The sequence below is a fragment of the Haemaphysalis longicornis genome, unplaced genomic scaffold, assembly GCF_048455015.1.
Source record: "Haemaphysalis longicornis isolate Haplotype H1 unplaced genomic scaffold, Haemaphysalis longicornis Haplotype H1 scaffold_9, whole genome shotgun sequence".
Lineage (NCBI taxonomy): Eukaryota > Metazoa > Arthropoda > Arachnida > Ixodida > Ixodidae > Haemaphysalis > Haemaphysalis longicornis.
Genome location: NW_027526460.1, coordinates 131,635,532 through 131,662,940, shown reverse-complemented (window position 1 = coordinate 131,662,940; position 27,409 = coordinate 131,635,532). Strand labels below are relative to the sequence as shown.

Sequence of the window (27,409 nt, the reverse complement as noted above, 5' to 3'; positions counted from 1 at the left end):
TATTCTCCTGTCGTATCTTGAATGTACTATCACTGTAAAACAAAGGATGAATTAGGGGCTAGTCGTTACAGTCTGAAATTCAATATTAGCGTGCGCTGCATATTTGGACGAGGGACAGGGACAGTGGAAAAGACAAAACCAAACTATGGTGTGCAATCTAGCAACTCGTAGTCTGGGAATTCGTAACCGTAATCTAACAGATACAGAAGGTAACACAAGGAGAGAAGGTGATGCACACAGGACGGGCTCTATATGGATTTCCAACTTGCCCAATCCTGCACTGCGGTTATCGGGATGTCCGGATTGTCAACAACAGATAATCAGTATATCCGGCTTCAATAGCCGGCTATAACCACATATTCGAACATTCGAACGCAATAATCGGAGTTGCTAACACGCTGTTAGATTGTTCGGTTCGACCGTGTGTATGGTCATATCATGTGAGGAACGTAATAATTCATACTCCGTGAAATACGTTGTTTAACATACAGAAATCTTTTGAGTACTTATTAAGGTTAAAACAATTTTACCGCTCTGCACTCAATTGAACCTTGGCGTATAAAACAATTCCTTATGTCCGGATACAAACCGGATACAAAACCGGTTAACAAGGTACGCTGACCGATGACTCCGGTTATCCGGTTATCATGCTTTGAAATTCGAATAATCGGCGAGTTGAATAACCGGGTAGCCGGTTTTGCCGCAAAATCGCTTTGGTATTAATTGCCCCACTCGCCTGTAATAGTTCCTGACGTAAAAAAGAACGGTATCCTTGAGAGGAATGACGTTAGTATGGCGTTCGAGTATACAGCTACGCGTACTCGCTAGAAATGCATGCTGTCCGAATCGGCTTTCATGAAGCGACGCAACTGCAGGATCATCTCGTATTGGTACAGCCAAGTTCTCCTGTCAAAAAACGTCATTCCTGCAATGGTTTTCCTTACCATAGCTGAGCTGCCGTTTGTCCCCGAAGTGCAGTGAACCGCCGATATAACAAAGCCATAGGAACGGAAAACTGGATTCGCTAAAAGCGGTACTTTGTTGAAAGCGGTTACAATGCATTCCCCTATCACTTCAGTGGGGACCGTACAAAAGACCTCGAAAAAAGCGATCTCATTAAAATGAAGAAGGTTTCCTGCACTTTCTTGTAGCCATAAATACATTAGGAGGCCTTTCGAGGAGGGGCGGGGGTGCTAAAAGGGCCGGGTTTTGTGGCAGCGAACTACCAAGGCCATTTATGCGAACTGATTCAACCTGCCTGCCTTCCGTTCAGCGTGTTCCAGACTGATGCGGATACACACTAAGCCCGGAACTTCCGGTTTCACTTCCCGTCAGTGTACTCTCTTCCGGTCTGGCCCATGAAGGTGGACAATGGCCAGCTTCATGAGCCCTAAGCATACGTTGCCCTGCAATGTTTAGAGACCGTAAAACGATGCTTGACCCGCGAAGACCCGCTATTGAGTTTCCGCTAGTAAAGCAAGTAGCTTACGTTGCGCGTACACACTCAACTTTCCAGCTGAAATCTCTACCGAAAAGGAGGCCATATAAGGCAAGAGTTACACGTGCAGTACCGTCATAATCAGAGTACGATCGAGCGACAATGGGTGATTCAGATGGCGAAAGCGACAAGCCTTTGTTGTCTGGAGCCCGTTCCATCCTGCATCACGGCTTGTTGACAAGAGCCGCAGGTGTTCTCTTGTCACCTGAATTCGACAGCCCTGTTGACAGCGTACTTTATTTGCCGACACGTGAAGTCGGGGGAAAGTTCCGCCTCGTCTGCCAGCACGTCACGCAGCGGCAATATTCGCGAAACCTTGCCCTGTTAGCAGATAGCTGTCCGAGAACGCAATCTTATCGAGCGCGAGTTCTCGTTACGAAAAGTGTATGCGCACACCTTGGTCGTGAAAGTGGCGTGATAACGACTGTTCGCGACAAACATGCAGGGAGCTTAATGAAATTATCGCGCATCAACAAACTTTGGTGGCATCCTCTTTTTTCCCGCTCGGATCAAATATTGGCCCTGTATCTGCCCACCTCACTGCAAATGTCGCTGAAAGACGATAATCTTCTGCCGCCACTGCCACGTAAATTCCTCTCTTCTCTGCCCCGCCCCCATCTCGCCTTTTCAGCGGTAAACACGGTGGAGCTTTGCTCAGCTCGATTCAATTTTCCCGCATTCGCACTGCTCGCGTGCCATCTGTTGGCACCCTGTGGTACTGTTGGGCTCCTGCTCAAGTGCGAAGTTGTTTTTTTTTTTTGGTCAAAACATTGTTCTTACCATCGTTTTATCGCAAAAATCAAGCCCAGGCATCTTTTAATAAAAAAACTATTACATTTATTTGTAAAATTTATATTTATAGGCGAAACTATGTATTTATGTTTCGCCTCATGTGCGCCTAATGCTCTCTTTTTGCTGAGCAATGTTGAGAAGGATTAAGTACGCTTTCAGATTTGTTATTTTGGACATATTCTGCCTGCATAAAGGCATCGTTCAAGAATTATTTTAACTGTCAGCCAGGTGGATGAATCTAGGGACAGACAGATACAGAGAGACAGACGGGCGAAAATTTTCGCGTTTGAATGCCGAAGAAAAACTATAGTCTTTAAAGATGAAATGTAAGTTTCATAAGCCGGAGGGTTCGCCTTTGACTATGAGACACGTCATAGTTAAACCTCTCTTCAGCGTGCATCGAGATCCCACACGTGCCTGCTTTCGGCACAGATGCACTGTCTACCTGAAGAACGTAACTAAATTCCTGCAATTTTCAAAGCGGAAACGTACTTTGCTGAGTCCCACTACGCGAATAGCAATTCCTTGCATCTTCGCGAAAATACGCAAGTGGCAAAATTAAGGCATATTTAATCATTAAAGTAGCGTAAATGCAGTTCCTGCAAGAAAAAAAAACTGAAGCAGAGTAAGCGTCCAAACAAACAAAACGAAAAGTCGACAAATTTGGCCAACATGCTAGCCAGATATCGTGCGCCGCAGGAAAGGAGAAAATATTACAAATAATCAATAAGCTGAAAATAAAGGAACAAAATTTCACGTGATAAGAAAGACAGAGAACAAGGATATGAAATTGCCAAGTACTCAAAACGAGCTCACGAACTCAAAAATTTATACAGCGCCCTCATAGGATTAACTCAAACTGCACGGATTGACGTGTTTCTTCAATGCCACCAAGGAACCCGCCGCGGTACCTGAGTGGCTATGGCGTTGTGCTGCTGAGCCCAAGGACGCGGGTGAGATCCCGGCAGCGGTGGCTGCTTTTCCGGAAAAGGTGAAAATCGAGAACACCCGTGTGTGGAGATTTCGGCGCACGTGAAATAATTCCACGCGCTTAAAATTAATCCTGAGCCCTCCACTACAGGGCGCGTCATATCCTAGCTAATGAACCTAGAACCTGGGTACTCTAGCTAGGCTAGGACGCCTTAGGTTCCTTAGCTTCAATGCTTTAAATCCCACAATCAGTCAATCAAAATCAATGCCACCAAGGAAACGTGATGTCAGTGTAACAGATGACCAGCTTTGGAATTCTGATGCATTAGTAGAAGACAATGCTATGAATAAATGTATCTTTCTTGCTCCGGAATAAACAAAAAAAAAATCTTGCGAGGTACCGCTAGCAGCTTGGTGTATCAATAAACTTGACCAGCTGAGTTAATGTGATCGCTTCCATTGAAGATATAACGTCACGCCGTGGTAACAGCTTGCATGTTTCTTGTTGCCAATGTTAGTCGGCGTGAATAAATAGGTAGCATTAAATGGCCACTTCAAGCCAAAACGCCGGCTCTTATCGCGAGCGTGTTCGAGGGATTTTCACAGCAGAAAGGGGGCTATAGTGCTTTCGTTTTTTTTTTTTTTTTACTGCACTTCAGTGCCGTAACATTACTAAGCTTCTTACATCTGCACGGTGTTTTGTCTTGTATTAAAACACTGAATTTAGCTAGACATGCGTACTCAGCTGCCATCTTCGTACGCAGGGTCACCTTGAACCTTTCATTCATGTCTCATCAGCGCCTACGGCTCAGCCGACTAAATAAAGTTTTCGCTCGTCCGCCTCTCACAGTTGAAACTTTTTCAATATTGAAAATATTCCATTGAAAATATTCAATGGAACTTTTTTTCAACTGAAAATACTCATTTGAAACAACTGAATATTGTTGCGGGATCCCGAGCGACAACACTGTTCGCGAAAAACTGCGAAACATGAATACAGATACAAACTTCTAGACATACACAGAACTGGAAGGAGAAGCATATCAAAACACCACGTTGAAGGCACGGAATTAGACGTATCAACATTTCAGCCACCTCTGCGCGGGCGCCGCGACAAACGCTCGCAAACGTGACGCGCGTGGCCGCGGCGTATACAAGTATACCGTTACGGTGCGTTACCGACTCACCAGCCGACGACGGTCACGTCCACGTAGACAGGCATCTTTCTGCCGCAGGTGCTAGCACGGGAATCCGTGACCCGAACGAGGGAGAAGCCGTCGCGTGCAACAGGCGTTTATGCGTCGACAGCGGCTCGTAACAGCCGCCGTCCGAGAGCGTCGAACAGCACAGACGCCCTTCTCCCACGCTCAACGGCATGGCGACCGCATGTGAACGAACGCCGCTCGCAGGTGACAAGAGGCGAACGCAGACGACGAGTGAATGACGCTGCAGCAGCCGCGAGCGTTGCCCCGCGCGCGAAGCCGCTGTCCTTTCTGCCTCTGGGGTTGAAATCTCGCATATGCACCAGCAACTGTTGGCCGGAAGCCGCGCCTGTTGGCGGATATCCGCGACGAGCTAGCGCTTCCTCAGTACGGCTCGGCGCGGACACGGATGTCGTGCCTCTAGTCTCGCTGTCGCTCCCCTCGCCCGCTTTGCACAGGTAGCAAGGGGAATTGGGGTGATCTATGCCTGTGCTACACAGTAACTTTCAGTGGACAATTGGACTCTCCCCCACAACTTCTCCCCATGTCTTTACAGTGTGGCACTCGATAGACAATCTGTTCAACGGCCTTCCGAAGACCTTTAAAACGCCCGTGTAGCACAGGTATTAGCTGAACGGGACCGTAATGTGTCCCTTTTAGCGTTCTACCCAAGGAGCATGTGCAGCTGGGTGTGTTTTAAAGTGAAGCTTTCTTAGCCTTATTAGTGGCGACCGTCCACACCGAAACGCACAGCAGGAAAGCCAACCTTGTCTGACGATGATGATGATCGTGGGCCGAGTGAGAGATGGCTCTAACGCGAAGCTATCTTTTGCCGAAAGTCTATGCCTTCGGGTTCCAAAGTGATATTCCAAAGCCGAAATCGAAATCGTAACGCCCAAAACGCACTTCAGAAAAGCCAATTCACGAAACAATGATGTTTAGGAGCGAAGGCCCCTCAAGCGGCTCAAAATGCTTACCGTGGTCGCAATCTAGCCTGGCTCCCTAGTGTTACGAAGCCGACGCCTATCCGGTTGCGCCACTCGACATGGTAGAAGCACTTGTGATTTTGGACTGACTGACTATACTTCCATGGGAGAAAGCTTCGCGTTTTAACCATCTCTCCCTTAAAAGGGTATTTGATTTTCTCTACCTTTCTTTAATGCGGGGAACGATCGACACGGTCATAGTGCGTCGTACGGTTCAGCAAGCCGGTGCTCCTGACCAGCGATCATGCGCATCGGAATAGACGCGACTATTGAAAGCTGTGGCTTTATACGGAAAAGCCGGCGTTGCGCTGCTGAGCACGAGGTCGCGGGTTCGATTCCCGGCCGCGGCGGCCGCTTTTCTGATGGAGGCGAAAAGCAAAAACGCCCGTGTGTACGAGATTTCGGCGCACGTTAAAGATCCCCAGGTGGTCAAAATTAATCCGGAGCCCTCCACTACGGCGCGCCTCATCGCCTGCGCTGCGTCGGCGCGTTAAACTCCACAATCAATCATACGAAAAAGCCTATCAACGGCTTCTAGCCTTTAAGTTGGTTTATGGCTTAACGACGGTGCAGTAGTAAGGTGAATGATATATCTCTGGCACGGGGGAGAAGATTCACACATTGACCCGAAATTTTTAAGTCCGTGATGGTATTTAAAGCCTCGACAAAACTTGTTTACTTTTCGGAAAATCGGATGTGCGAATTCTAGCGAAATTGGTATCTTTATACGTGCCTACCCGCCCTGCAGCACTGGAGAAGTATCTGAAGCTGAAACATGCGCGAGGCAAATAAAGGTAACTAGTTTTTTTATATATATGTGGGCGAATATTGGACAGATTTTATGCGATCGAACCACTGTCCCAAAGACTGCTAACGATATAAAATATGAGCTATTAGAATTTAGAGCACAAGTGCCTGCCTGGATATACTTCATACAGGCTATTGGTCCAAATATTGTTTCCGGGATGTATTTAACAGTTTTCTGATGAAAAAATTACGGGTGATGCTTGGAACTTCTCAAGAATGTGACGTGGTGCTCTCGAACTCTCCAAGGGTGTATGATTTTGTAAAAGACTTTCTGCCCGGGAGCACGGCGCATCGAACTATCGCGGGAGCAGAACCTAGCGACATCAAGCTAAAGGTAAGCAGAGGGACGCCGGAAGGCTCTGTTCTCTCTCCTTTTCTTTTCAATGTCACCATGAGTAATCTACCACAGCAACTAAACAGAATATAAAGACTGGACCACAGCTTGTAGGCGCATGGCGTCACTCTCTGGGTCACCTGTGGCAGCGACGGAGAAATTCAGAAGAACCCACAGAAGGCGATAGATGTGGTAGTGGCATACGTTATCCCCAGGGGCCTCGGCTGCTCGCCACAAAAATAGGAATTGCTGTAATCACGAGAAGATTGATTTGATTGATTGATTGACTGTAGGGTTTAACGCGCCGACGCAACGCAGGCGATGAGGCTCAGGCGCGCCGTATATAGCGGAGGGCTCCGCATTAATTTTGACCACCTGGGAATCTTTAACGTGCGCCTAAATCTCCAACACAACACACGGGTGTTTTTGCTTTACGCCTCCATCAGAAGAGCGGCCGCCGCGGTCGGGAATCGAACCCGCGTACCACGAGTAGAGGCTGCAAACTCGACCTCGGAGTCCCAATTATCTAGCTCTATATATGGACTGCCGACCCGTTCCCCGTGTAAAGAGCGTCAGTGTCCTGGGGTTTCGCATAAAGGCCGATGGCCACAACATAAAGCCATAAAGACACTCGAAAACCAGGAAACGCCCGCCTCCTTTTCAAAATTTCCGATCGCAATCGTGGTATGAAAGAGGGTTAGGCCTGCACTGGCCTAATAAACTGATGAAAGGACAAAAATTAATATCAGTAAGCGAGCCTACAAGCAGGCACCAGGTATACCTGTCGCGGCATCGAGCGAACGATTTGAAGCCATGAAGCTGCGCAATACATTATAGTAGCTTCTAGAAGTTCACAAAATAGAGCAGCTATACAGGAAGACCGTTTAAAAGCGCCACAGGCAGACAAACCCTACAAGCTATTCAATCACATATACGACTCAAGGGATATACAATATCCCTTCCTGGCAGAGAACATTGTATACATACATAGCCCCTGTGAAGGAAAATTTGACATCCACCTCAATGCAGCCATACCGCTTCAAAGGAAAGCTATACAGCTTCCTCAGAAACTTCGCAGTTGAAGAAAAATTCGTTTCCTCCAGGACCTGTGCTTCACTTCGAGTTGTCGGTCAATTCGCTCTCGCGCTACAAATGACTAGCCTCCTTGTTAGCTCAATTGTAGAGCGACTGCTCCGGTTAAGTGGGGGTTCCGGGTTCGAATACTGGACCAGGACGAATTTTTCTTCAACTGCGAAGTTTCCGAGGAAGCTGTATAACTTTCCTTTGTAGCCGTATGGCTGCACTCAGGTGGATGTCAAATTTTCCTTCACAGAATCTTACTCCACCTTGGGGGTTTCCCCTAAATCTGGTCGATATACATAGCCCCTGTGTCGAAGAACACGCACTTCGTACATAACCCTGAACTTGGAAGGCGATCATGATGATGATTGTCGGGATTGATGAGCGCGCCGTAGTGTAGGGCTGCGGATTAATTTTGACCACCAGGGGATCTAACGTACGCTTAAATCTCGAACACAGGCGTCTTCGCTTTTCGCCTCCATCAGAAAAGCGGCCACCGCGACCGGAAATTGAACCCGCATCCTTAAACTTGAAAGGCGATTCGAGCGCTCCGATGATGCGGTCTAAGTGGGCGCGACCGAGTACCGTGGTCCCAACGCCATGGCCGTAGCAGTGGTCGATCGACAGGGTCATTCGACGGCCTCCGAAGCTATCCGCACAGACACTACGGAGGTTGGAGAAGACGCGGAAGTTGCCCTGGCGCTTGCCTCTACTACAGCAAAAAACATAATACGCAATTCCAAATCTGCGATCAGGAACTTCACAAGGGGAAGGAGTTCATCCGAGGTCCTACGAATTCTCAGGGGATCCTAAGAGTCAAATCTCCGAGGGGTCCAAATAACATGGGCTCGAGGTCTTAGCTTCCGAGACCGCCCAGAAACGGCCAAGCCATCGTTCCGCACAAGGTATAGGGACCGCAGACGACCCGTAGGGACGTAATTGATCGTTACCGACTAGGGAGAGTTAGGTATCTAGCAGCTCAGTCAACTTTGGGCAAGTGGGAGTCATTAGCGAGGTGTCTACTACAGTCCACCACGTATACCCAAACTCGGTGACATACATTCATTGTTATCCCGGGCTCTATGAGAATAAGTTTAAATTATGTTGAGAGAGAGAGGGAAACGCTTATTCGAGCTTTCTAACGTGGGAGTAGTTCCCTAGTCCGGGAATCCATGAGGTGAGCAGAGAGCCTTCGCTCTGGATGCCAGGAGCTGCTGTACGTCCATAAGGTCACTGGTCACCAGGTTCTCCCACAGTTCAGGGGTGGGAAGAGGGGATCGGAAAGGTGAAAGTTTGGGATTGTACCCACACTATATTATAATATGAGGTAGAGTTCCGGGCTGTGAACAAAACTGGCATTCAGCAGAGTATTGAGTTGGAAACATACGATGCAGGCGAACAGCAACGGCTGACCTTGAACACATTCAATGGGTCTGCCGAAGAAAAGCAGCAGACCGGCTTAGGCACTAGAAATCTCTTCCTCGGAGCGATGGAAGACTGTGCTGCTCAGTTCATACCCGTACATTCAACTCCGAGCCGTGCGCTTGGCGCGCTTCGCGTGCTTGGCATTCCGGACCCTCCCCAGTGAAGCATCTCGCCGGGTGATATCCGCGGGGCGGTCAGACACCGCTTGCCGACGACGGATAAACGCCTCCCGCTCCCCCGCAACCGCGGAGCACCCGTGCCCGCGGACTACCAGAGAAGTGCGGGCGGCCCTGCCAAACTGCACTGTAATTACCTCTAGAGCGTTACTATACTCGGTTACAACTAAAGAACGGCACCACCTCATGTAGTGTATCACTCAGCCAAAGCGCCGGACCCGTGACGTCAGTGCGCGCGCGTTTTGAAAGGGGTTTGCTATGAATGCGTGACATCGCCTGCCTTGTCTCACGCAGTTTGTTTGTCGTCGCTGGAGTCGTTTATAAGCATATTAAGTCCAAAAAAATCACGGGAACGGGTCACGCCATGTTCAAAATTTTCCCAATAACGCCCTACTTGCGCCGCGCGGAGGAACATCCGGCTACGGTGATAAGGCACAGCGGCAACTTCCGGTGCCGTTCTTAGGTTGTCACCGAGTATAGGCTCATTGAGCGATTTTCCGAGGTGCTAGCTGTCCGGAACAGCTATGGTTATCATCCATGCTCATTAAACATAGGCAGAGGGATGTTATCACTGTCAACCGAAAGCGACAACGCAGCAGCCTAAAGCGACAACGGGAGAGTGCAAAGGAGGAGGCAGTCGCGCCGATGAGTCATTGTTTGCAGTGGCCGCGGATGGCGGATGCCGTGGGAAAACGGTCCCAGTGTCAAACTTGCTGGCGTCGGTGCTCGCTAGCCAAGCGCTCAGTCACAGGACGTGCAATCTCGGCCATTGCCAAAGATATTAAAAAACGCCCTTTGGGAGTGAATGTACAGGAATAATTTGGCTGACGATTATACGATACTCCACAAAGCCAAATTTGGACGCAGCGCGAACTGCAGAGTCTTCTCGGTGACGGCGCCTATATAGGTGCTGCTGCGGTGGAGCGTACATCTGAATTTCCGGTGTCGGCGGCACTGAGCTGCTGCTCGGGCGGCTCGTTCAGCTGCAGCGACAGACCCAGTGACCACGCCATCAGCGAACGCACCGCGGCGCGCGCTACTGTGGCGTTATCTCGTACACACCCTTTAAACACACCTCGCACACTCTGGAGTAGCAAGACCTACCGTTAGTGGGGCTGACTTCCTCAGCTTTCATTAAAGGTCTTCTCTCCCTCTCTCTTTCTCACCTCACACACACCTTGGGCAGCCGTGCAGCACGTCCCGCAAGGCGGCCTCAACATACCGCTCTCCCCCTCACACTTTCGTTATACTTTCCTCGTCCACTTTCCCGTTCGCTCTAACCTCGGTGTCCTCTTTGTTCTCTCAATTACAATGAGGCCGATGGCGACGCAAAACCACAGGGGCGGGCGTTTAAGAGCTGCGGCCTAAATTTGATTGGAAAATATCCCTCTTTTTTTTAAAAACCGGGGAAATCGCACCAAATAAAGGAGTTAGTAGCGCAGGATCCAGTCTACTTGCGTTGTCCTCCGTCCCTGACAGCGCTTTTTTTTTTTTACAGATGAAGGACCAACTCGCCAAGAAACCACACTCTTTTAGTTGACCTTTAGCGCTTGAAGAGCATAACGAATGCCGCAGCTCCGTGTTAAAACTCCCACTCGACGGCGAAATAACGCAATCGCGTTTCACATTTTGAGTCGTAAACGTAATGTCCTCTGCAACTTTTTATGTGTGTACTCTTATAAGAAAGTAATGGCAAGCGCGTCAGTGTTTGGATGTGCGTCTAAGGGGGACATTATTTATCGCTCAAGGTGCCATTGCGCACGCATCTGTCGGCACATTGCGCGTCTCCTGTTCGTCAGGCTTACAAGCAAACGTCGGTTCTTTACGAGTATCGTGACTCGCACCCACGGATTGAGAGAGGCGCCGTTGCGCGCTGAAAGGCGCGGCGGCGCGTGCGTGAGCCACGCGTCTTTATCGCTACATACAAAAGAGTTCGCCATTCAGGCGAGCGCGTTAACTTTCGAATGAAAACAAAAAGAAAGGAACAACGTGAAGCAAGAAGGGGAAGGTACACGACACAGACACGGTGTTAGTTTTGTGCGTTTAACGTTCGCTGTGCTTGCTTGTGTGCGCCTATTTTTCGCTGTACTCTCGAATAATTTTTCCTTTAAGACAGAGCTTGGTGCATACGATTTCGCGCTGTCCAGTTTAGCGCGGGCTATTCATTTATTACTGCAAAAGCGCAAACCTGGAAGTAATACAGTAGAATCGACAGTTAGGCTAGTTGGTGTTTGCACATCGTTAAGCAGCGCTTGAGACAGGGCGGAAAACGAGGGGACAAGACGGCGATAACTCGCAGCCGTTTTTTATTAGACATAAACACAAATATATATGAACTAACAAGTGCCCAGGGCAAACTATCGATAGTGAGGTTCGATAAACACAAGATTATGATACTCACATTCATACAAACCGGTTATTGTGGCGGCACAATCATCGGTTGACAATAGAGGTAATGGAAGCGTTTCGTGTAAGAAAAAACGAAGGCGAGTGTGTCAGTCATGCGTCTGTGACGCTACATGAAAAGGAATTTCTTTTTTTTATCGAATGCGTTAGCTTAGATTGTTGTGGGTTGTTTGTACGAATGTGAATATCGTAATCTTGTGCTTATCGAACCGCACTATCGAGGGGTTGCCCTGGGCACGTGCTTGCTCTGAGTAGATATTAGTGTCTACGCCTAATAAAAAAAACAGTTGTGAGTTAGCGCGGTCTTGTGTCTCCTCATATGTCGGCCTGTCTCAAGCGCTAGTTATTGATGAGCCTGGAAATTCTATTGTTATTTCTTTGATCAGGCATCAGTTGGGCTTTTTTTTTTTTTTTTTTGCGAAAGCACAGGGGCTCAAACCGGCCAGTTCTATTAGTGGACTCATGAGTGAAGCCTCCAGAGCGCGCCTGCGCAGTGAACAAGCGTGACGTCATCGGCAAAGCTCCGGCGAGCGGGCCTTGTGCAAACGGATGACGTGGCGTGGTCGCGTGACGAGCGTGAACCCAGTTGACTGCGCCTTGGGTGGAGCGGCGTAAAAAGCCAACGAAGATGCCGAACAGACGCGTCTAAAAAAAACCTAAGTGCCTCAGCAGAGCAAGAAGAAGCATCACGAGGATGTCAAGTGTTTCAACAGAACTCGAAAAACGGGACCATGCTTGCGCACTAATAAAGGATTTGCAATAAATATTCCTTTTTACGAAATAACCAGAGAAGTTCTGATGGTCGCCGCCTAGCTAGGCGCAACACGCGATGCGATCGCGCATGCGCGGCCATATATGACACGATCCTTTCGTATTTATCGTACCTATAGCAAGGGCTACATGCCGGCTGACTGATAACGTAGTTACGGCGCCTTCTGCTGCGACCACCGGATTTGAACAATCGTTGCATTTCTGTTTACTCTCCTCGCTTTTTCCTTTAAGAAGAGCAAACGATTGATTTGATTGATTGTATGGTTTAACGCGCCGACGCAACGCAGGCGATGAGGCGCGCCGTAGTAGAGAGCTCCGGATTAATTTTGACCACCTGGGGATCTTTAACGTGTGCCGAAATCTCGTACACACGGGCGTTTTAAATTTGCTTTTCGCCTCCATCAGAAAAGCGGCCGCCGCGGCCGGGAATCGAACCCGCGACCTCGTGCTCAGCAGCGCAACGCCTTAGCCACTGAGCCACCGCGGCGGGTAGAAGAGCAAACGACAGCGGCTTCGTCGGTACGTTTCTTGAAGCTGCGTTGCCAAAACCTACAATTCCGTCGAGGGTAACCATATCTCGCGCTTTGCCTGCGCAACGCATTTAAGAGGTTGTGGGAGCAGATCAAGTTGTCTATCAGCCAATCATCTCGTATAGGCGCAGGGACGTAACACGAGGAGGGGGAGAGGAGGCATTCCGCACGAGTGAAGAGGAACTCGGAGGTGAGCTTCCGGGCAAGCCTCGGTTTCGAAACGTGTGAATAGTGCCTTGCGAATTCCCGTAATGTGCATGGCGAGTTCCCTTCAGACTCATTCAAGGCTCCTCTATGATTGCTTTCATAAAGTGTCCGTTACGCATGGCGATGAGGCTGATTCCGAGCTCCTTCGGATAGCGCGATATGTCTCGAGCTGCGCGCGCGCGCTCCCGTTCGAGATCGGTGCCGCCAGCTTCGCAATAATTTACGTCTCACGTAGAAGCAGGAACGCGTGACGCTCTCCCTTCAGCCTCTGCGCAGACACTGCGAGTCCGGAAATGAGCCATAAGTCGTGCCTGTTACAGTCAAACCCGATTATAACGAACCCGGATAGAGCGAATTATTCTATATATCGAACAAAAATAAATCAGTTACGAAAATACACGCGAAACATCTTCCTTATACCGAAGTTCACATCGGATGTATCGAACTCGGCGACCCTAGGATTGCCGCCGAAACGCATGTCTCACAGCGGTAATTGAGATGTTGATTGGCCTCGGTTGAGACGTTGAGCCTCACATGGAGCGACGTGACGCCGGAAACTTTCCGTAACTGAAGGAGAGTGGAAAGCCGGGCTAGTTGAAAATCGTTCATGACTGCAACTCCGCACAACAAAACTGGACTGTAGCATTCCTTCGGCGATTTCCTGAGTGTCGTCGACGACCACGTAGTCGTCACTGTGAGCCCCTCTGACGCAGACACCGTCGCCGATGTCACGGCAGCTGGCGCTGCTGGAGCACCAAAGAGGCAGAGGATGTCGCAGGTGAAAGCCGTCCGCCGCTTAATGAAGCGCTTTCGGCAGTTAACATGCTCCGACATTATTGCTTCGATATTGAAGGACAGGGACTCGAATACTGTGCCAGTTGACGCCGCCAAAATGAAAGTGAAAACAAGAATCACCTTTTTTTTGCGAAGTAGGCAGTTGAGGCGTAAAGTAGCCTTATTGCTTGCAGTAAATGAATTGTTTTGTGTATGGTAACGACATACTTAATTGTGTTGGTTTCCGCATGCGGGGATGGGGAAAGGGGGGATGTCCCGCGAACTGCGAACTGTAACAAAAAACTCGTTATCAGCGGGTTTCGCTATATCGAACTATTGGATATATCGAACTAATCGTGGCGCATATTGCATTTCGCTATGACCGGGTTTGACTGCACCGTCAAACCCGACTATAACGAACCCTGATAGAGCGAACTATGCTATATATCGAACAAAAATAAATCAGTTACGGAAATACACGCGAAACATATTCCTTATAACGAACTTTACATCTGATATATCGAACTCGGCGTGCCTAGAATGGCCGCCAAAATGCATGGTCTCAGAGCGGCGATTGAGATGTTGATTGGTCTCGACCACTGAGCAAAGGCCGCGACTGAGACATTGCGCATCGTATGGAGTGACATGACGCCCGACACTTTCCGTAACTGTTTCCGACGCGCGGGACTCACGACGGAACCTCACCAGTCAGTGAGTCCGGACCAATTAAGACGGCAGCTGGCCAACGTTTTCGATGCTGTGCCGAAAGGAGTGTCCTTCGAAGATTTTCTGAGTGTCGACGACGACGTTGTCGTCACTGTAAGCCCCTCGGACGCGGACACCGTCAGCAGTACCGTCGTAATGCTGACGAAAAGCACTGAGGGGGCAGAGCTAGGATGTCGCGAGTGAAAGCCGTCCGACGCTTAATGAAGTGCTTCCGGCAGTCGATGTCCTCCGCCAATATTTCTTCGAAATTGAAGGACACGGACGCCAACTGGTGCAAACAATGTCTTGTGTAATGAATGCTGTGCTAGTTGACGCTTCCAAAACAAAAGGGAAAACAAAAATCACCGGTTTTTTTTTTTTGGAAGTACGCAGTTTAGGCGGAAAGTAGATTTATTATTTGCAATAAATCGATTGTTTTGTGCATGGTAATGACATACTGTATTTTGTTCGTTTCTGCATACGGGCATGGCGGGGGGGGGGGGGGGGATTCCCGCGTATTGCGAACTCGCAACAATAAACTCGTTATAGTCGGGTTCGGCTATATCGAACTATTGGATATATCGAACTAATCGCGCCGCATGTTGCAGTTCGCTACAACCGGGTTTGACTGTACTGCCTGCAGGGGCACCACTACCCCTAACGGCACGTTTCGTAAGCAGCTGTGGGTTGCTCCCGCGGGCGTCGCGTAATCGCCGAAGCTACTCGCCATGTTCAGGGCTTCGATATCCCGCCGCCAATAGCGTGGGATTTACGAGGACGTAGATATTTCCGATCCGAATGCAGTGTTGCACAGACCAGCTCCACAAAGCATTTCACCAGAAACGTGCGTGGGCGTAAACACGTAGGAGGAAAGAGGGAGCACGAAGTCTTGCCCCTAATCTTCGAAAGTCTAGCTGTGTTGATCCCAATGTCAACGGTCTGTGGAGACGCCAAAATTGGTATAGGTTATTTGAATTTAGGTGTGAACGAGTGACGTGTCCGCACGCCCGTCAACGCCGACCATCCGGCATTGTTGTCTGTGTCCTTTGTTGCGGTCAGTGCGAACTAGAACAATTCTAGTTCACTCAAGGTCAGTTGCCTGCGCGCGCGCGCGTGTGTGTGTGTGTGTGTGTCATCTCGTGCGCCGCTTTGTGACGTCGTTGCAATCACCAATGCACGAATATAACTGAAATATTATGGTTTATGGCCCCTGTCTTGTGTCGTTGCGGTTAAAACAGGCTATAGCCACAGTTTGGCGCCTTGTTGCTCCTGCAGTCGCAGCAAGCTTGCCGCGCTTGCAGAGGCTAGCACCCCTACATGCCATCCTGAGGTTCTTGATTTTGGGAGGCATGAATGTTTGCCGAGTTCCGGACGACTTCGCGCAGTGCTGCTAAAAATGAAGGGCCAGAAGCTTTAAAAACGTTTTGCTGGCCGGTAAAAGCACGAGGTCAAACCAGCTGGTATTGAACGCTGCGTTACCGCCGCGTTCATGTATGTTGCACGTCTGGTCATGCCCGCTGTGGCCTTGGCTAGTTCGCGCGGATCGGCGAGAGGACGGAATGCATCAAATGGCGCGCCAGAGCTACAGCGCACTAGGGAGACTTTTCCCATTTTGCGTGGGTTTGACATGCGGCCCCTGATGCTGACTCGTAGCGTACTTCTTCCGTCGGTGTGGCCAATTTTCGAGCAGCTGCTTACGACCCGACGACCCGCCAGCGAAGTAAAGACCTCTTTATGTAGTACTAAAATAAACAACTGCAATGAGGTTTTTCCTTGCTAGGATTTAATATTAATCCTAATGCATTAGATGCATCTTCACCTCATCATCATAGTCCTCAGCCTACAAGGACCACTGCAGAACGAAGGGCATTTCCCGTTGACCTCCAACCGTTTCTGTCCTGCGCTGCTCGAGTCCATTTCTTGACCCCAAAATTTCTTATTTCTTCCCTCCAAGCTATTGGCCTTACCCTTCTTCTCGACCCGTCTCGTGGAATCTACTCTGTTGTCCTGGTTCCATTTTTACCGTTTGTCATTTCGTCTCACTACACGGCCAGCCCAAGTCACCTCCCCAGCATCTTTCTATTTAGGATACAGACAACATTGCGACCATGGCATTGTCACGGGAAAGGTGGATAATGCTCCATGGCGCTATGGCCAACCATCGACGACGCTGACGGAGTGGCTGGCGTGCAGCCTGCGCGGTTCTGTCATGGCCGCCATGTGCACTCTGTAAATACGTCGATCGCATCTATTTGGTCATCAACCATTAAACGTGTCCTACCGCCACGTGACAATATTTTTGTTCATGCTAAGTTTCCCAAGAGAGACGATGGGTTTGAAGCCTATTTCCATAAACGTTGTTTCGGAGTGCAGGAATGAACAAATGAACCAAGAACACCAGCCACGTGAGGTGACGATTTTATAGGGTGAGTTTGAAGCAAGATCAAAGCGAGTAAGCTCGGAGGCGTGCACTTTGACCTTAGCCGAAGAATCTGAGGTCAGGCGAGGTCGAACAGCAGTGCACTTACATTTGCTCGCGTACAGTTTTCCATTCTGTGTCGATTTTTTTGTAGACAGCACAAAATTACTGTTTGGAACAAACGTTTCATCGATTACCCGTGCTATGCATAGTTAACTATCCACTGCAAATAATACATCTTTGAATCTCCGTGGCGTAGCCAGAATTTCATTTCAAAAGAAGGGGGGAAGACCACCCTAAAATGGGAGAACACGAAGAAATAAAACAGCAAACAAAGCAAATGAAACAAAAAATAACAAGGTTTAAACGAGAAATTCATCCAAAACTTAATAGTAATTGGGAATGATGTGGCCACGTATTGGGAATAAGTTACCTCCCTATTGATTTGTTGATCGCTGTTTTTGTTTTGTTTTTATGTGCAGAGAATGAGGGCAGAGATGAACGCCGCATAAGGTTGGTGTATAGCTTGCGGCACCGAAAGTAAACATCGGCCGTCGTTATTTAACGGCAGGCAAAGCTATACTCGGTGACAACTTAAAGGGCTGGTGAAGTGGTTTTGAAAGTGGGTAAATGTTTGTTTTTTGCAATTAGTATGTTGGATAGTTTATGACTGTAAAAAATTTTTCTTCATATCTCGCTTGGGGACTGAGATATTCGTCGATAAAGTTGACCCGACGCCCCGCCCACCGCTAGCGGCTGTGCCGCCGGAAGAGCGAGAAACCGAGAGCCCAGCGACCGGAAGTAGCGTCATATTCGGAAGACGGCCAGCGGCGTGCGCCGCCGCTTCGCTGTGTCCCAGTTTTCTCAGCGAAGTTCCGAATTAAGCAGACGTGCAATGTGCCCTTTATTAATCTCAATTGTGTAGAGTTGCTACCGCGTCGATTTTCAACCGTAATGCTGATGTGTGCTTCCCTAAAGCGACTCCTAGATTCCAGAGATTTCCTACCCGAGCGCCCGTGGCTACTACATTGCCTTCACGGCAGGGCCGGCCGTGTCGTCGGGTGCTCTGTGCTTCATACGCGAAGAGACCGGCTCGAACAAATATGCAGGTACCCCTAGTTCCTGACCCATTATTATAAGGGATTGAAAAATTCGTGGGACCGCAGCGCTCAGGGCTTCGCGAACTTCTTGCTCGTTTTGCCGATCGACGTTGTTGGCTGTGACGGAAACTGAGCTGAGTAGCTAGATTTTAAGAAGAAATCAAGCAAGCTGAAAGCATGAAGCGTTTTCTGAGCGCGGAAGCGCTCCGCACACTCGCCGGTCGTGCATTCCCGTACGGCGCACGAAACGTCTCGCTCGCACCACGCATGCCGTGGCAGCGACCGCTCTTCGCTGCCGGCCAGAATCAAGGCCGTCGCCAAAAGCAAGTGAACGTGCGAGAGAGTGGATGAATAGTGTGGTGAAAAATTGTGCTAGGGATTGTCATCCAAGGTGATTTTGAAAGAGGTGATCGAATTTGTATCGCGATGCGGAGCGCCGACCGGTCGCGCAGCGCGTCGTCGGCAGCAACCTGCCCGAGCACGAGATGCGGCGAGAGGCCGACGGATGGCGTTACCTGCGCGCAAGAATGAACATAGCAACGATGGCTAGAATGACTATCAACGTGAAAATAAGGTTCGCACGCGAGAAATGGGATGATAGTGCGGTGAAAAACTGTTTTAAGGATAGTCATTCGCGATTGTAGAGGTAGCAGTGACCAAATATCGGTCTCGGTGCTAAGCATAAAGTTCCCAACCTCCGAGGCGATCCGTGCAACCGAAGCTGGCTGGAGCTGTTCGGGAAGGTGTTTTTCTAAAGTTCGTCGGCGACAAGTGTGCTGCGTTTTGGTTCCGCTACCTTTCGGGTGACCACAACAGTTCGGTTCTCCTATTCTAAAACTGCGTTTGTTCAGCACTGACACGTTCCGCTGACCGGCCGCGCAGCGACCCGGCACCAGCACCTCCGCGCGACGCAGCGACCGGCCGCTCGCTATAGCTGCTGCTTGTACGCATCGCAGGCCGCTGCACACAGCTTGTTGTACCGCCTGCCCGAATGCAAAAACAAAGTCGCACATGCGAAGAAGGGGATGATGGTGTGTCGAAAAAATGTGCCAGGAGTTGTGACTAGCGCTGGTGGTAAAAGCGGCGAACCAATATCTGCACAACTTCCCTGCACCCGAGAAGCATAAGTCGGCCATGAGTCGTCGGGGGAGAACCTCTTTCTCAAGCTCGCCGCGAGCGAACTTGTTGCGCTTATACTTCCCTCAGGCTCTCATATTCTAAGGAAAGATTGTGTGAACCCTCCATTCACCAGAGGTCCTTCGGGCCCGTATCTGAACGGGAACAGAATGAGATCGATGAGATCTTCAGGCCGAGCAGTCACGGCAGCGCCGGCATTTCCGAATATGACGTCATCTGCAGCCGGCCAATCCTGAAAGGCAGCCAGCGCTCTGACCGCGCCGCCAGGCAGGCGTCGTTTATTTTGGCGAAAAAAGATGGTTTGGGTGTATTTACACATAAAATAAACACGTTTTTCGAATTCAGCGTCAAGAAAACCATAAAGTAATGCCCCCAACAAAATTTTTTTGAAAAGCTCTTCACCAGCCCTTTAAGAACGGCACCGGAAGTTGCCGCTGTGCCTTATCACCGTAGCCGGATGTTTCTCCGCGCGGCGCAAGTAGGGCGTTACTGGGAATATTTTGAACATGGCGTCAGCCGTTCCCGTGATTTTTTGGACTTAATATGCTTATAAACGACTCCAGTGACGACAAACAAACTGCGTGAGACAAGGCAGACGATATCACGCATTCATAGCAAACACCTTTCAAAACGCGCGCACTGACGTCACGGGTCCGGCGCTTTGGCGGAGTGATACACTACATGAGGTGGTGCCGTTCTTGAGTTGTAACCGATTGGCGCCAATTACACCCCCCCCCCTCTTGCTTTCCCTCCCCGAGCGCGAAAACTTATCCTGATACGCCAGGGCCTTACATTCCCAAACACCCCATGGATACATCACACACCTTCATTTTTTTTTTTTTTCAAAACCCAGCATTGCGGGTTTTGCTTTCACCCTTCCGTCAAAGCCTTGACATATCAAAATGCCGTCGACGGCTATTCAGGAAAGCCATACAACGGCCCGAAACGTGCAAATATACTAACACAGTCATCAAGGACGCGTATAGTTAAAGGCTATTGTATCGCTAACCAGCTTGAGAAACACGTGGAAATGAATGCACGTGCCGTTCACTTTATCGGCCATTGTGTCAAGGCTTTTCTGTTGATGTAAAAAGGAAAAACACTTATTTGAACCCCCCCCCCCCTCCCAGCTATTGTCCTGCGGGATAAACAATTTCGAGTCAACGCTCGTTTGACCCCTCTATAGTTACTCCATTTTGTCTATTGCTTTTTTAGGCATGTAGATCAAACGGAAGCTTGTGGAGGAGGTTAAAAGGGGTGGGTGGTTCGTCTAACACGTGCGGGTGCAACTCGTCGAGCAAACTGAGTTAACCAGCTCTAATTGCGCATGCGCAAGATTGCGCATGAATGCGACGCTAAACAAGTTTGCAAAATACTTCGGTTCAAATAATGCGCCCTCAATATTGCATGCAGTCTTTGGTTGCTAGCACACCAAGGATAGTTGAACGTGTTCTGTTCTACCGCGCTTTGCAGGAAGCGGCCCGGAAATAATATGCACCAAAGCACGTTCGATGGTCAAATCGGGGTTCAGCGCACCGAAAGTGCACCTGCGCTATGCGGGGCGCCGTAATGGCGGGTTAGAGATTAATTTAGACAACCGGGAGATCTTTATCGTGCGTCATTATTTCGCAAAAAGCGTGTCTTAATTCACCCTTTCTGTCTTTATACCTTGATAACATAGCACGTTCTTAACTGTGCTGCGCCAGCGCAGTTAGGTGATCCCGTCGACTGCGCCAATTAAAGGGCGCTAGCACAGCGCAATAAAAAAATGAATGCTTCCAGGACGAAGAAATTTAGAAGATCTATAGGAAAACATTAGGGGCTGATCGATTGCGGGAGATAGCGAAACAAATTCCCATTGGATGCAAGCAGCGCGGCGTTCAATTCGACGGAGCACACTGGCTGCGAATTAACTCGGCGTTCCATTCGACATTCCCCAACCATGATCGTGGTGCGAGGATCCGTTCGGCAATTTGACATGGACGGTTTTGCATTCAAAACTCATAGGAAGTGCTTGGCGTCATGACGCAAAAAAGTTTGGTGACTGACCAAGAAACATGTCGTAAAGTGGAACGGGCAGCAGCGAAATGTATCCGGCCGAATTCTCTAAAACGACGGGGCGTCGCTTTGAAACGGCGGGGTAGCGCCAGGCAAATGCATGCGTTCTGGGGTCGGGGCCATCGCTTTGGGGTGTTTTGCGAAGGGACTGAGCCGCAGAAAAGCAGTGTGGCAAGGCGTGAAGTGACACCCGCTGCCCCCCGTCGTTTCGCTTGTAGCTTCGCGCCCTTGCCACACTGCTTTTCTGCGGCTCAGTCCCTTCGCAAAACACCCCAAAGCGACGGCCCCGACCCCAGAACGCATGCATTTGCCTGGCGCTACCCCGCCGTTTCAAAGCGACGCCCCGTCGTTTTAGAAAATTCGGCCCCAGAAGTCTACGCGTCATTTGGTCCTCAGAGCGTCGCGGACACAGAGGGTGTCGCAAAGAATTCTAGAGCATACCTTAGCCTCGTCGGCTCCAACGTCAACAGAGTCGCAACGTGGCTCCGGTTTCTTGCCACCGTGAACACGCAAGAGGACATTTCAATCGCACCGAAGTGCTTTCACATTCGCTGCTATAAAAATGCGGTTAGTGATCCTCGTAGCTATCGTTTTCCGCCCCCGTGACATTCACCCGGCCGATAAATTGCATTCCACCACCAACCCCGTGAGCAAAAGAACCGCAGGGAATCGAACCCGCGAACTCGTGATCAGTGGCGCAACGCTTCAGCCACTGAGCCACAGTACCAAATATTGCCGTGCTCTTTTGAAGACTGAAGAAGAAGAGCAGTCGCCTTCGTGTAGTCGGTGTGCACAATATCCCGAACATTCACTCCCTAAAGAAGGAACAAGGTACGGTCTACGGCGTCGCACGTCACATGGGCAACGGCGGAATTTGTAACTACCGGCGCATGAGCACCGTGCATCTCATATGGACGCCTCAATAATTCTGACCATATCGATAAGGTGGTCTTGCATGCATACCTTGGCCAACGTGCATGGCCCTCGTCCTCTACAGCGGTTATCCCGAAACAGCGGCACCGCGGCAGCCGTTTAAAATAGCAGGCGAGAGTGTCGTGACGCCACGTATTATCGGTTGTGTATTTTCATATGTGACGCGACAGGCCTCATCCGGCAGCCGTGGTATACGAACAGCCCAATGTTAGCGATATCGCACGAGAGTCGACCGATAGACCGATTACTAGGTCTGCGACTGATCAGCGCTCATCATAACCGGCCTAATCGGCGAGGTTACACGAGCATACGCGGAAAGTACCTGCCGTGGGAAAGCATTCCCTAGTCGGCTGTTCCAGCGAGCGCTGCGCCACCCCCGTCGTTGCTACCGCGCAACTTATCTGCGCCAGCCACAGAAAGTTGTGCGCGTGGATGGCAAGGACTGCTCGTGCTCGTGTTATCAGTACATGGTGCTTAAAAGAGCCTTGCTGATTGTGGGGGCTCGGACTCGGCTTTCGGCGCGCCCTTATTCTAGCCTCCCATGGAGCCAGATCAACCCGCGATAGTCTACTCACGTACAGAGACATCACGGAGCCTCTACTGCCGCAAATAACCTCCCGCTTACCCGTCACTATCAGTGGAAGAAGACCGCCTTTAGCGTCAGCTTTAAACTTACTCCCTCCCCTGTTTAGCCATTCACCCCTCACCATATCACACAACGCTCTGCCAGCACCGCGGAGAACGGGCCACAGTAAAACATCACATGTGGGCCTGGAAGTCTGCAAATCTGTAAGCAGCGCTAGGTTGTTGAAACCTATATTCGCCGAAGCACTGCGGACTTGAGCCACCAAGTTGTAACCCTTTGTTACCTCTATATCTTTCTCTTCTAGCGGATTTCACCGTTTGGGTGTAGTGATGAAGTTAATCTGTCGCCAGCTAACCGCGCGACGCTCACGTGATATAAATTTTGGAAACTGTGCTCTGCTGCGTTCATTGTTGCCCCCGTCGCTGAAGCAATTTTATTGCATCAAACGTTTTTAAGGAGCCCCCCCACGAAGACAGATTACAAGTTTGGTTCATTTAAAAGACTGCTTCGTCCCCGTAGCAATGGCACCAATTTTATCGCAAACTTCAAACAAATAATCGATATATTAGAGAAACCGGATGTAGCAGCGGCGACTCCCCAGCCACCTTCCGGTGACGTCTCTATGACGTCACAGAATCTTGTTTGTGTGATTGGCGGACGCCAACCACAGCCATTGCCAGAAAAAAGCATGCCTGGCCGATTGTAGTGCGACCTTTAGTTCCATTTGATCCTGCAGATGGCCCATATTACGTCACTCCTGATCATAATAAATCGTCACTGTAGCGCGAAATTTGAAAGTTCTTCAATATTTCCTGCGTTTATTTTTTTTTAGGTCAAAGGAAACACCTATCGAAGCTGGAATGGATCTGAGTGAGTTGCCAGAATCTAGTTATTTCAAATTGAACAAAGTTGTGTTATGTCTTCATTGTTTTGTGGTCCCAAGTGAACCGGAGTGGCGCACACAGCAGAAGAGAGAACGAGGGGCGGAGGTTCAGCACCCTCTGCTACTTTTGTGAAGTACGAGTAAGCGCTTTCGCCACCCAAGGAGCCTGCGGGGTGGCTCTTTGTGGTAGCGACACGGACGCTTTGCCGTGGCAGTTGCCTGCTGAGTGCACAAAGAGCCGAAATGAAGAGTGCGGATGTGCCCAAATAAATTGCCCCACCGAACGGAAGATCTGCGGGGTCTAATAATCAATCTAATTTTCAATAATAATAATAATAATCAATAGCAATAACAATAATAAACAATAACCTAATAATCAATCCATCAAAAACTTAATTTACGATTTTTAGGCCACCCCAGAAGCGCGTGTCGTATATTCTAACCATTTCGCTGTGTTCGAATACCACAACCCCATGTGACTGTCTTTTTTCTTGGAGTGTTCACCGACTCGCATCTGAAATTTCATAAACACATTTATCACCTTATAAATAAGACGGCTTTTGGCATTCGAGCTCTCATGAAATCCCGCCCTTTTTTTTCACCCCAAGCCCTTCTGTCTCTCTATTTTGCTTTCGTTCATAGTCATATCACAATGGTATCATTGCATGGGATAACGCTTATGATTGTCAACTAGCACCGTTACAACATATTCAAAATCAGGCTCTTCGTATCATTACTAACAGCTCATTACGTGCTAACGCCTGTGTTTTGCTTCAACAGAATAATGTAACTTCGTACTTGTGAAGGACGCGACCCGAACACTCTAGCACCATCGGAATTTTTTATGGGAGTACCGCGAACACTTTTATTAAAGGGCATTTTTGAAACTAGAAACAACGACCATGAGGACAAAATACAGGTTTGGTTCACGAAACAGGCTGCCTTGCCCCGATAATAATGAACATATGACGCGGAGGCGACTCACAGCTTCCGCCCGTCAACGTCTCCATGACGCCACATAGTCTTACGTTTGTGAGATTAGCGGCTCCCGCCCTAAACCACGGCCAAGAAACATCAGTAGGCGAGCGTAGTGAGGCCTGTCGTTGCGTTTTATCGCATCCACACTTTGTGGATCGCATCTATTGCTAACGCACAGTAACCTAACACGCTGATAACAATGTTTTAAAGCGAAGCTTTTTACCTCTGCTCTCGAAGGATTCCGTCGCGACCGTTGGTGTCAACAGAAAACTCCCGCAAAACAAATAAACCAAGTTACTAGCCCCACCAAGAATCGAACCTGGAACGAATAGAAATAGAGAAACGGAGCGACAGCCCCTTGATTTACCGATTGAGCTACGAGCCTACGTGGACACGGGGGAGTCAGACGGTGCACTCCCCGAGCACGTCTGGGTGTTTACCCCCCTGTGTTCCCGCTGAATGCCACGTGATAGCGTCAAGCGACCTCTCGCGCCTCTTTGCGCTCCGCTCGCGGCACGTGTACCGGCCATGTGCGCGCTTTGAGCGTGTGCTAAGAGTTATAACGCATCGCATCTCACTTCTCCTCCGTCTCGGCCGCCGATCTCGTCGCCTCCGTCGGTGGCGGCAGAGACGAGAAGTGAGATAGTTTAACGCCGGGTTTGAGCTTTCTTTAATTTTATATAAATAAAGGAGTTCCCACTCATGTGCCTAAGGAATCCAACTCAACCAACCACCGTTCATGAAGCATGCATTGATTTAACCTTAGCAAAGAATATGTTGTTAAGTGTTCTTAATTGTCTCTGGTTTCACTCTTTGTAGAGCCATGTGTGTCAATTCAAGTGACGTCGTCGCACGGGTAATCGCTGTGGGCGTCGTTTAGAGCTTCGCTTTCCACCCACCTTCACGGAGGGTGGATTGACGCACATTTTTTTTTAATACTGGCCCGAATTACGACGCTCCTGACAGTACTAGGTGGCTGTAGCGCGAAATTTGAAAGTTGCCCCATGTTTGTTGCGTTTTCTTTGTTAAACGCACGTCTTTCGTGGCTGTAATGGAGTCGAGTGTGTTACCAAAGGCTACTTCTTTCAAACTGAACAAAGTTGCGTTTTTTCATCATGGTCCCTTTAAATATGACGTCTATACCCAGAGGAACGTGCGTCTGTTTTTCAATCATTGCTATACACCATTCCCTCCACTGCGTGACCCAGGCTCATCAATGCGAGCGCAAACGCAATACGCCGCAGTAATAACCAGCGTCTCGGTGGCTCTAAAGTGCGGGTGCTATTCATTTCATACGTATAACCCCCTTCGAGGTGAGAGTAAAAGTGACGTGATTGGGAGGTCGCGCCGCAGAGTATAATACGCACGGATCCGGCTCACTGCTTGGAACACGACGCTTATTTGACGATGATTTACGACCCGCAATATTAGCTCCAGGTGGAGTTCTCTTTCCCGTTCTTTCGCACAGGTCGCGCGCGAGGGCTGGACAAAACAGGTGTCGAAAGATGTACGGCCCACTTGGAGACAGCTGTCGCGGCGAGCGGAACAAACACGAGGCTTGGAGCGAATGCCTGAAGTGGCCGCAAGATTGCACATTTATTCTCGCCGAAAAATGTTAAAAGCGCCGGCAAAGGTTCCTCATCAACAGTGCTCGAGTGTCGGGTTGAACAGGCCCTCACTGCGACCCAACTCTGCAAGCAATTTAATACCGCAGTCGATCAACTGCGCCCTAGCTTAATCGAGGCAACACTAAATTTTATTTTTTTTTTCTGTCGAAGTGCTTAATTTGGCCGGAGAGAAGTTTACAAAATCACTTCTGTGGTGTGTGCGTCTATACGTAACAGCATTAGAATAAATAAATGAGCACAACACCATCCGCGGGGCACGGGATGCAAATAAAATCGTCTGTTCAGGGCATCGACTTTACAGTATGCAATGTTCATGTCGAGCCGCTCTAAACACCTGAATGTCGGCGGTAGGAAGTAGGTCCTTTTTTTTTTTTTCGGCAGCTTCGCTGTGCAGGAGAATTGATGAGCCTCCTGCCCTCAGTTTTTACTAGCCTCAGTATCGGACCGAAGCTAGATGGGTCGAAAATTCTCTCTAAGAGCCCCAGCAGTGCTTCAAGCAATGCAAAACAGCACGGCCGCCTATCGTAAGCGCAGGCAACATTCTTCTTGGATGCGCTGTCATTCTATACGCAAGGGAAACACTTGGAGGAAGTCACAGGGTGAACCGTTAATATTGGCCGTACTTGAGTTGAATAACACTGAGCTGTACAAAGACTGTTCGTGAACTTGAGTGATCTCCCGAAAGCGACAACAGGAGTAAAGGCCCTCAACGGTACAACGGATCCAAGAAAACAAGGGCGTGAGAGGGAATGCCCTCCCGGGTGCGTGCCCCTCAAGAACATATATAAAGACGAGTTCTTCTACAAGAAACGGTGCCGCTGCACTTGACACGAACTCGGAGGGGCCAAAAAAGCGAGCTCGTAGTGCGAGAAATTCGTCCTATTACGTGGGTGTTCCTTTTTTCTTTTTTTGCATCCTGTGTATAGTGAGAGGGCAGGAACCTTTTTCGACTTCCAAATTTGTGAGGTGAGTTCGCGTCTTCTCTGTGTGGCCTTAATGTCCCCTAAAAATGAGAGAGCGTTCTTAAGCTATCCCACCCAGAATTCGGGATAAGTACGCCTGTG

At 49.3% G+C, this 27,409-nt stretch overlaps 1 protein-coding gene across 6 annotated transcripts in view; it reads right to left on the bottom strand.

Moving 5' to 3' along the window:
* The window catches only part of LOC144152755 (solute carrier family 41 member 1-like), a 102,790-nt gene that overhangs the window by 56,849 nt on the left and 18,532 nt on the right, over positions 1-27,409 (bottom strand). For 2 of the 6 annotated variants that reach the window (XM_077684185.1, XM_077684186.1), the window contains exon 1: positions 4,408-4,626. The exons of the other annotated variants lie outside the window; for them this stretch is intronic. The gene's annotated coding sequence lies outside the window, so the exon portion shown is untranslated. Of the gene's footprint in view, positions 1-4,407; positions 4,627-27,409 lie in introns of those variants that run through there. 6 annotated transcript variants of the gene reach the window in all.